This window comes from Marmota marmota, unplaced genomic scaffold, assembly GCF_001458135.2.
Source record: "Marmota marmota marmota unplaced genomic scaffold, marMar, whole genome shotgun sequence".
NCBI classification, from domain to species: domain Eukaryota; kingdom Metazoa; phylum Chordata; class Mammalia; order Rodentia; family Sciuridae; genus Marmota; species Marmota marmota.
In genome coordinates, this window is record NW_025999842.1 from 19,385,695 (window position 1) to 19,397,446 (window position 11,752).

The 11,752-nt window shown below is 35.7% G+C and overlaps 1 pseudogene; it reads right to left on the reverse strand.

The window, feature by feature from the left end:
- The window catches only part of LOC107151754, a 37,093-nt pseudogene extending 26,120 nt beyond the window's left edge, over positions 1–10,973 (reverse strand).
- Between the last annotated feature and the right edge of the window lie 779 nt (positions 10,974–11,752).

Genomic DNA, 11,752 nt, shown 5'->3' on the forward strand with positions numbered 1-11,752 from the left:
TTTAGCCCCTTTATCAAATATAAGATAGTTGTAGTTTTGTGGATTGGTTTCTGTGTCCTCTATTCTGTACCATTGGTCCACCCGCCTGTTTTGGTACCAGTACCATGCTGTTTTTGTTACTATTGCTCTGTAGTATAGTTTGAAGTCTGGTATCGCTATATATGGTTCTTTTTCACATGTAAATCTTTGCTCCCTCTAAATTATGTTGTGTTTCAGGAATAGCTTTATATTTTCTTAAATGGTTACTTAGTTATTCCATGTTATTATACTTTTATTCTTTCTATTTTCTCTCTTGAAGGATAAATTTCTGGGGGTGGGGACATGCTTTCACACCATATTTGTTCTTTGTTAGTATGAACTTCTTTTTCTAGCAATTCTATCTTGGTAATTTTTAAGTAATATACATAAGGCTGTATTTTAAATCACGTTACAAACCAATATAATGGAACTTCCTTGGAAAGGTAAAAAGCATTACATTGTGATAGTTAGACACCACTGATGTGCTGCTAGGCACAAACCCTCACATGTGTCTCCTGAGGAGGGGCTTATTTCAGTAGGTGGCTTCTTAATCCCATAAAAGGAGCAAAAGGACAGAAGCCAAACACTGAGTTCTGACTCTGGAAAAAAAAATTTAATCATTGAGCCTTAGAGACCTCATCTGTAGAATGAGTAAACCAATACCTATTCTTTTATACCTCAGATTAAAACTCATATTGTAGAAATGCCTGAGATTTCAAACAGTATTGCTCTCCATTGTACGGTGGTACCATGGACAGTGTGAGGCTTAAAGGGCCCTTGATTCCTGATTGGTCCAAGGGAGGTACCTCTTAATAACCTCAAAGGAACTTTAGAAGTTGTGTGAAAAGAATTTTATCTAGGAAATCAAAGATTGGTCTTGGAAAATTGGGAACAGTACTGGAGTAATTAGGGACTTTACAGAAAGCATGGATGACCTTATCAGTACTTCCTGATTAGGAATGACTACAACCATTAGATCCTCCTGGCTATTGGTGTAGGAAGGCACTGTACCATGACTGCAGATGAGAAACTATTTGCAGACTAATGCATCCAGGGTGGTTGCACACTTTGCATCTCTTGCTTACAATCAAAACTTCTCTTCCAGTTTCCACTCACTGCATGCATGTGTGCACACACACACTTCATTTGCAATTATTGTGACAGCTATGGAATCAAGCTACTCAGAGGTCCTTCCAGAAAATCCCTGCCCTGTGGAATGTATACAGCCTCCAGTTGCAAAACTGGATTACCTTTGGAACTTTGAATCCTGTGTGATGTTCATGCCCAGGTCTAATTCTAGAGCTGGATCACAAGATGACCAGTTTGGGAGGGAGTGAGAAGAACTCATTATAATGCACTCCTTGTCAAGATTACAACTGAATTCTCTGCCTCACTGGCATCAAAAACCTAGAAGATGTTGCCTACTGGTTTCTTGAAAAACTCTGAAGGTTTTAAAGGTATCTTACCTGAATTATTACACTCAGAGTGAAAGTCATAGTTTATGTCTTGAGATGACTCCTTTCTAAACAGCCCCGTGTATACACAACCTTCTGCAGATTAAGAAATGCTCTGCCATTGTGTGTCCAACCTTGAAATTCTTTGTTTTGCTTTGTTTTGTTTGAGGTTTTTTGGGGGAAAAGAAAAAAAATATATATATATATAGTGTATAAACATATTTTACATATATAATTTTATGTAAATATATGTGAATATATATAAATTTATTTATATATAAACTTACTTATATATAAATTTATGAAAATATATACAAATTTAGTTTTTAAAAGATACCGAAAAACTGATCTAAAAAAAGCCCATTAACTTCCCACCACATGCTTTTGAATTAGTTACCGCTATGAAAATGTAATATTCCGTATTGTTTGTTTGTTCACACAGTTCTCTGATGCCGTATCTAGCTTTTCCAGCCTGACCTTTCCTAAGATTCTGCTGGCTCTTTCATTGGGATTTAAATGAAAGGGCAAAGCATTTTGCATGAATATAGAACAGAATAGGAATGCTATAAAATCCACTAAAGCAAAAGAAACTCAGGACAACTAATGGCATTGGTTGAGTCTACCTGCTCTCAGGGAACTTCCTGTCATACATCACATAGTAAATCTCTGGAGAATAGACTGTTTATCATTTGCTGAAGAAAAGAGGCTACAAAGAATCAAAGGAAACACGATTATTTGCATATCAAAATTAAAGATTTATGCACCACTGTTCTGGGCTTTTCTATTCAAAAGTAAGAGTTGAATTGTTAGTAAACCTGTATTTAAATGTGAACTAACCCCTCCTTCAAAAAAATGTTCTTCTCTGTGAAAAATAATCCCCATACCCTATGCAAACAACAGTCCTACCTTTTTAACGTCTAAAGCAATCTGGCATACACCTTAGAGTTTTCATAGCTATGTAAGTCCAGATTAGAGTCAGCTCCATATAATTAAAAGGACCAATCATCAGACCCAGACCAGGGCTCCATGTCCTATCTTTCTTTTGAAGTTCTCAGTGACTTTGTTACCTTTCTTTTCCTCTATTTTTTGTTTCCTTTTGTTCTTAAAAGTTATTTTGCTTTGCCAGCCCAGTGGCACACACCTGTAATCCCAGTGTCTGGGGAGGCTGAAGCAGGAGGATCCCATGTTCAAAGCCAGCCTCAGCACCAGTGAGGCACTAAGCAACTCAGTGAGACCTTGTCTCTAAATAAAATACAAAATAGGCTGGGAATGTGGCTCAGTGGTCAAGTGCACCTGAATTCAATCCCCAGTAATGCCCCCCCACACACACCAAAAAAAGGTATTTTGCTTTGATAAGCTTTTAAGTTTCTGAAAAGTTCAAAAAACATACCATCACATTCCACCATCCAAAATATTTTTCTATTCCTTCTACTAGAATAAATAAAATATTTCAATGATAATTAAAGTCCCCTTTGTAGTTGCATATCTTTCCATTTTTTGTTGTTGTTTCTACTATACATATATGAATCCACAAATGCTATATGGTGTTATTTGATAGACTTATATTTGCAAAGATGGTTTCATATTGCATGTATCATTCCTGCATCTTGCTTTTTTAAAACAATACTATTTTTTAATCTTTTCACTAATTGTCATATATAGTCCCTTCTTTAAAACTGCTAAAGAGGAAGCTTTGGGGTTCATCTTTCAGCAAGACAAACTGAAAAATAAAACCCTATGTTCCCAGAGCCCTAGTTTCCTGATGCCTCCAAATAACAATACACAGGACATTTTAATTTGAATGAGTTTTTCTATCAATAATCATGGGAGATCCGGAAACTAAAAGTCAGAAACATGGAAAATCATAAAATTTCAAAAATGCTAGAAAATTCAGAAAATATAGTCCATGCTATGGTTCATAATATCCTGGCTAAACTGAATTGGTAGTTGAAAACCTTACTGGTATCCTTTTCTGCCTTATTTTTAGAAAGTAGAACTAAAAAAACTATCTCCCACATTGTGACCCAAAGAGAAAGATCCTGCTCACCCTGCTTCCTGGAAGGAGGCTCGGCCCAGACTCCTGTCATGGTATGAAGGACACAAAATAAATGCTACTTTAAGTGGATGAGTTGCTCTTTGAGGACCTCTGGACAGGACAGTGGCCATTTCACAGAGGAGTTTGCTGTTAAGGAGACAGTAGTTGAAAGCATGGACCCTGGAATCTAAATGCCTAAGTTTAAATGCCTGGCCTGCCTCTGACAAGTTCTTTGAACTTGGACAAGTTTCTCTATTTCCATGAGTGTTATTTTCTTATCTGTAAAATCAGAATAATAATATAGCCTAACTCAGATGGTTGTTTGAGTATTAAGAGCCAGCCTATAACATGCCCTAGGTAAATGTTAGCAGCTATTATTACTGTTATTGTTATTCAAGGTCCTGCGTTCTCATGGTCCCCACTTCGATTCACAGTCAATGAAGAGAAATGAGCCTTATACCTCTTCCTGAGAACTTGTCATTTAGATTCAGTCAATACTCTGGGTTATCTAGTGATATTCAGTTTTAAGGGCAAGCTGAGCTAAAAATCCATACATGAATATAGGTTCAAAAGTTGATATCTCACTTACGTGCAGCCCCATAAATTTTCAGGATTAAAAAACCAGCATCATTACCTTCAAGAAGTTTCGTGGATTCACACCAGAATGCCAACTAGGGAATCAATATTTTAGCAATAATGAAGCCTGAAAAGGTGGCCCCCAAGGAGCACCCTGACACCTGGAGGAGGCAGTTATTTGAGCCAGTTATTTACTGGCTATGAAGACAATGGTCAACAAAGAAAATGTTTATTAGAGGCTCCCTTAGTCTTACCAAACCAAGCCCACCTGTGTGGAATTGTGGTGACACTCCCAGATGTAAGATGGTTAAAATAACAGTTGGGTCACTTGACAAATTATGGAAATGTATTCACCATGATTTTTCTTTATAGGAAGAGATTCCTATGATAATATCATGGTGAAAAACTTTTACAAATTCTTAGAAGTTTGGACTTCTTTTGGAGTTTTCAAGTGGAGAAGCTACCTCTGCCCATCATGGACATCTTCGTCAATAACCATTTCCTGTAACTCTGAAACTCATAAACAATCAAAGTCAATATGCAGAAGAAAACAAAAGACATGAGTTCTTGCCAGGCATAGTGGTACAAGCCTGTAATCCCAGCAGCTTGCGAGGCTGAGGCAGGAGGATCTCAACTTCAAAGACAGCCTCAGCAAAAGGGAGGCGCTAAGCAACTCAGTGAGACTCTGTCTCTAAAATACAAAATAGGGCTGGGGATGTGGCTTAGTGGTCAAGTACCCACCCCTGAGTTCAATCCCCAGTTCAAAAAAAAAAAAAAAGACATGAGTTCTAAAACAGAAAGGAATTTACAAGGCCATTTGCAATTTGAGAAATTATACAAATGGCAAAACAGAAGAAATTCTTGTTGTAGCAGCACATAAGTTAGGATTCAGGGAGCCACTTAAAAACAAAAAATAAATCTGCACCTGCCCTAAGCATATACTTTGAGAGTCAAAAGTTTTCTTAACTGAGTTCAATACACATCCTAGAACTTGAACTTTATGGCTATGATAACACAGAGATAGTGAAGTGTTAGGTATCATGTTGGATGCCTCTTCAGCCAGCTGTTTGATAATGGGTGGGGGGATGAGGGTCTGGGGGGCCTAAACCTACCTGAAGAGGTTGTTGACCACATTTGTGGTCCCACCTGCTGGTTAAAATTTTTATGGGAGGTAATGTTGTCGTGTGACTTGGGTTATAAACAGATTATTCATGAGGCATGTTCCTCAGATTAAGGGAAGTTTCAATCTTTAAGTTGCTTCCTGGAAAGTTTTGTTCTCTGTTAATAATTGGTCTCTCTGTTAACAGAGTTGATTCACTGTAATTAATCCCTCAACATCACCACATCTATCCTTCATAGCGTAGGTGTCAATGTCCAGCTGGACTTGAAACAGACTGAGAAAGATCATTTTATTATTATTATTTGAAGAGACACATGGTATAACCATGATAGGAATTTTCAATACTGATAAAATTAGGGTCTAGATTCTTTTAAGTCTTTTAAAAAATGTTGGTGTGATTTCAGATCACCATTTCCATATTTGCCAGTCTCATTGTATTTTAGAACATCAAACTCATTTAAGTAGATCAAATTTCTCATAGCCCAAGACTCATCTTCTTCCCTTAGCTGCTAAAACATTCCATTTTCATGTGACTTAACTTTGAAAGAAAAGTTACAGCCCATAAAAAAGGATTTTACTACAATGTGGAGTAAAATACATACTAATTATAAAATTCATAATAAACATAAATCCTGTGTATGAAGGACTTGGGTGAATTTGAGCCATAAGACAAAAAAAGAAGCTGATATCATATTTGCTAAATATTAATTCTCTACTGAGCCATGAAATGGATTAAAGTTCTAAAAATAAATATTAATGGGGAGTTTCTGCCAATACTATCCAAGAGAATACATTTTAATAGTAAACATATCGAGTGAGATTTTTTTTCCTCTGGCATTAATATAAGCTAAAACTCCCTTTTAAAAAGAAATCCTTTACTAGTTTGAATTATTATAACCTCTACATTTGTTATCCTTCAAACATTGATTATTTGGGACCTAGAAAGTCTTCCTAACCTTTCAGTGTTTTGCAAAAGCTCTATGCACATCCCTGTCAAATTTCTGCATGTTGACTTAGTTTTGATGAACATCTTGGTAGCTTTAATAGAAAATTTTGTACGCTAGATTTTTCTCTGCCACTTCATGACATCATTTTAGATAAATTCATAAAAAGAACAATGGCCGAAATGCTTAAGATTCTACCACTTTAACAGAATTGTCATTCTCACTCTTGATTTACCGAAACAAAAAAAATTAATTCTAACTTCTAGAGGTAATTACAGAATTTATATATTCATAGAAAACCAGTGTACAAGTAGATGATATCACAATTTGATATTTATGAAATGCCAGTTTTCCATAAATATAGAAAATCAGCAATTATCACTGGAGCTGTTTATTAACATTTGGAAGAAAATAAATAACAAATGGGTTCCTTATTCATTAAAATTCTTCAATAATATAACAACTGTACCCGCCTTAAAATAGTCCTATGTGATATACGTGTTTTGACTTCACAGCCTCTTACACTAGTCAGATTACATTTAAAGTAATACTTCCCAAAATATTCTCATTACCTTTTCCTTATATTTTCTTAGATAGCTACCAATTCTAACTTTTCTTTATTTGCATGTGTGTACGGGTGTGGGTGATTTCCAAACACAATTGTGTGCTGTCTTAGCCAGAATTGTGGGTGAGGTACTAAGATGGAAGAGCACAGATTTTCCCATAACTGAGATGTAGGTAGACATAAGCTGAGCTGGTCATTTTGTTCTTGTGTCAAGAGGACAAGGAGATGAGAGTGCTCAGGTGGACTGCTCTGCTGTCCTGAGGAAGCAACCTTCCAGGGCATAAGAATGGGTATGTTTACTTATTCACCATTTGAGCAAATAAGTGGTACCTTTTTTAATCATCACAAACCACTGAATGTTCTGAAAGAGCACTGTAGTATCCCAAATTGCCCCTTTGGTCCAACCTCCAGAAGTTTTGTGGGGTTTTGGCTTGTGGTTATTTCTATTTCGCCCCTCTGAAAGTCAATGGGGTTTTAGGTGGCCATCCCTCTTGTTAGGATTCCTTTCAACTCTAACTCAGGAGCGATTGTAAGATACTGGTTTCTAGCCAGTATGTTTTAAGTGCGGGGTTGTAGTTTTTGAAGGAAGAAAGGAAGAAACAATGCACAAATAAAAAAAGATTAGGTATGTTGTCTAGAATATCACAGTTGTTGGCCATCTACTACTTTTTTGAGGGATTTAGGGTGAATGTAGAATGCTGAAAGGCAAGCCACTAGATCACAGGTTGTCACCGATTTAGAGCTCAGGTGCTGAACCCTTCTGAGCTCCACCAGGGCCACACACAGGATCTCTCCTTTATCATTTGTGGCTACCTGGATTATTTGGGTTGCAAACATACATTTTGGCATCATCAGATCTTAGAGTTGGAAGAAAATGTAAAGGTCTGTCAGATTGACCTTCCCAATCTCTTCTATCTTGTATCTGATGCATGATTATTCAGGATTTTTTTCTCCTTAAAAAATCAGCTATTACAATCGTTGCCAAATATCTAGATCATTTCCATATTTGTTTACATGTTTTTAAAGAAGAAAAAATGTCCTCACCATCTAGATTAATTTTTACTGCACAGCTGTTTTATAGATACATGTAAAACATACTTATAAGGTTTATTCTGTAACTCATTTGTTTAATCTGCTATCTTATGAATGCCTTTCTCTGTCAATAAATACTTACACAGTCGCCTTAAAGACTGTGCAGTGTGTGGATTTGCCAACATCTATTCGAGCAATGATGCTGGGTAAATGTGATGTTTCATATTGTCTTATATTTTAAACAATGGAAATATGAACACATTTCTTTGTAAAATTTTCCATTTATTTCTCTGAAAAAGCAGCTCAGCTTCTTTTTTTCAACTTTTCTATTGATAGGAAATTTTGTATATCCTGAGGCAAACTTTTCATTGTTGGACAGTTCCAATTCAAATAAAATCTACTCTTGATTCTGGAGAACAAATCTAATTCCTCTTTCAGTGAACAGCTTTTTTTAATGCTCTGCACATTATATAGGCCCTCATTATCCAGACTTAGGAAGCTGGCATGGAATAAATATTTATGGATCTCCCAGAAAGTGAAAGGGACTATTTTTGGTTTGGTTTTGGGTTTTCTCCCCAGCTATATTGAAGTACAATTGACAAATTAAAAATTGTATATATTTAAGACTTACAATGTGATGTTTTATTATGTAGACTGTGAAATAGTTAAATCAAGCTAATAAACATATCCATTACCTCACATACTATCCTCTGTGTATGTGTGTGTGTAGGGGTGGGTGTGTGGTGAGAACATGTATGATCTACTATCCTAACAGATTTCAATATACAATACAATATCATGAACTATAGTCACTACTCTGCACTTTAAGAACTCTAGATGTGCTTTCATCATGTAAAACTGCAACTTTTTTACTCTTTGTCTGGGTACTCCTCACTCCTGTCTCCCACCAGCTCCAGGTAATCACCATTCTACTTTCTCCTTCTGTAACTTTGTAGATTCTACATATAAGTAAGATCACGTAGTATTCTCCTTTCTGTGCCTGACTTATATAACTTCACATAATGTATTATAGGTTCATACACGTTTTCACAAATGACAAGGTTTCCTTCTTTTTTTAAGGTTGTATAATATTCCATTATATATAAATAGATACATTTTTTTCACCCATCATTTGTTGATGGACAATTAGGTTGCTTCGTTATCTTGGCTATTATGAATAATGCTACATGGAAGTGCAGATATTTTAGAACACTTTTTAATGAAATAAATTTTATTTTTAATTTTCAGAAGTAAAAAAATTACAACACTTTATATAAACTGTTAGCATGACAGTTGATATCTAGTTAACCTCATACAACATTAATATTTTTTTTCCTTTTTTAAAAATACTCAAATACACTTGCATCACACACTTTAAAGGACATTCTAAAGATTGCTTGCATTTAACAATTTCTGTGAATAACAAAATCTAGTGTATCCATGTTTTTCATGACACTTGCAGAATTGTTATATGTCAATTTTTAACGTCTTAGTAGAAACCTTATTTTTCACAATGAGAAAGCAGAAAACAATATATAATCAAAAGGAACAAATCTGAATCATTTGTTCTCTTTGTCAAAAGATAGCAGATTAAGTATGGGGATCAACATAACCATAAACACAGACTATTTGTTTCTAAATTTTAGCTCTGGCTCAGGAGATAATAAACAATAATGTATAATTTATTGGTGAATATAAATTCCCTATGAAACTCCCCCCTATTTTATAGGGAAAGGAATTAGATTCAATGTTTAAGAGAAGAATCAGTGTAACATAATTTTTCTTTTATCACAACTCGAGAAATATCCACAGGAACCTCTTAGAAAACAGGTTATTGAACATTCACCCCCTTTGCCAGGGTAGGCAATCCTAAATCCACATAAAGAAAATAATTCAAAACATTGTTTTGTTGTTGTTCTCACACATGTTGCTTTTTTTCTGTGCAAAATTCAGATTAGATTCCTTTGGAAGATCATTTCTGCTACAGTTTGGATGTGGTTTAAGTGTATCCTTCAAGGGCTCACCTACTAGAAGCCTGGTCCCCAGTGCGTAGGTGTTAAGAGGTGGTGGTACTTTTAAGAGGTGGGCCTTGTGAGAGGTCATTACAGGCCCCTCCCACTCTGTGGTGTCCTGTCTCACCATCACATGGTCTCTCCCTCCCACCACCATCCCCCACATGGATTTTCATTTCATCTGCTATAAAGTGATATAGCTAGAGGGGCCCTTGCCAGAACCAGTGGTATGCTACTTGTAGACTTTCAGCCTCCAAAAACATAAGCTAAATAAATGCCTTTTTTAAAGTAAGTAACCTAGCCTCAAGTATTTCATTATAGTAATTGAAAACAGACTAATAAAACTTCTATTTTATCAATTTAATGTAAAAGCAACCTTCAATTTTAAATAAAAATCATAACATCATTTTTTAAACTGCAAATGGTTCTCTGTGACAAAATAAGTTAAATAGCAAATTCTTGTATCTAGACAGTTATTTGCCACAATTAATGAGTGTGACTTAAAGCTCTCAAGTTATTCATTTTCAATTCAAGTAAAAACAATGATGCTATTGGAGTCATTCCTTCTTCTGAGTCTTTAATTCACCTTTAGTTCCAATTCCCCTTTTTCTTTGTCTATAGTTAAAAACAGTTTTCCTCTTGCTCTTCTTAGAAATTGCCTCCATTAGCACAAAGTTTTCTCATTTGAATGGTTGGCAATTTCTTCAGATCAAAATTCCACTCCCTAAATTTTTTTAAATAATGATTTTTCCTGAATCATTTCTTTTTTTTTTTTATTGGTTGTTCAAAACATTACAAAACACTCCCTAAATTTTTCAGATTATTTGCATTGAAAATGTCTGGGATCTCAAGGCCATAGCCTTCCTACCGCTCTGGCTCACGCTCCATCATCTGCTTGATGACTGTTTCCCCGGAATAGTTTGCCTTCCCTGCCCATTCTTGATGCTGTTATGTAACTCAATCTGCTCCAGCTCACTGCTGAATCTATTTAAGTGCCTTTCAGTTAATTCACGAACATCTTTCTTTGAATATCCCATTTAGAGGGATACAGATGATTTTGAAATCACTACAGTTTTTCACTGATAAGGTTGAAATGCAAGGTCTTTTCATTCTTCAATTCTTTTTTTTTTTCCTCTCATAATCTGAGCTGCTTTTCTACTATATGGATGGATGACTTTTTCCCCCCAGCCTATATTTCTTCCCTTTTGTACTTCAGGGAGAAGGGTTCAGGAAAGCTGGCGAGGGTCACCACTATGGTGACCTCCAGGAGGCTGCAGAGAATCTCTGCACTTCAAACCTGACATTAACGGACCTGGCTTCAGCAACTAATACAGGTATTCTGGTCTGAGCACATGTGGACCCCATTTCTACAACACATTGATTTCATATCCTTTGTTTATATACCTAGAAATTAAATACTGGTTCATATGGTAGTTCTGTTTTTTAATTCTTTGAGGAAACTTCATACTGTTTTCCTCAATGGCTACACCAATTTACATTCCCACTAACAGTGTACAAGTGTTCCCTTTTCTCCACATCCTTACCAACACTTGCTTTTTGTCTTTTTGGCAGTTGTTTTAAGCCATAGCTTTTATGTACATGATGATAGCTAAGAATTACCATTACTCAGAAGTTAAGCTTTCTATATACCCTACCTCCTGTTAGATGATTCCCTAATAGTTCCATCTGTCTTTAAATGTTTTAACATAGAACTAGAGTTACATAGGTGTTGTATATGGTAAAATGTCATATAATTTCAACTGATGTCTAAAATGATGCAAAAGATCATCTTTTATTTTTATACTTTAGTGGAAATGGCAGAGATTGACAATTTTTCTCCACTGTTCATTGTCTCTTCTCTTTTAGTAACAGAAGAGAGCATTACAAACAGAAAACTGCATTTTCCCCAACCTTCTTTGCAGCTATGTTGGGTATATACCAATGTTTCTGAAAATGGGATATCATTGAAAGTTTTCTGTGGATCTTCCAACTTAGT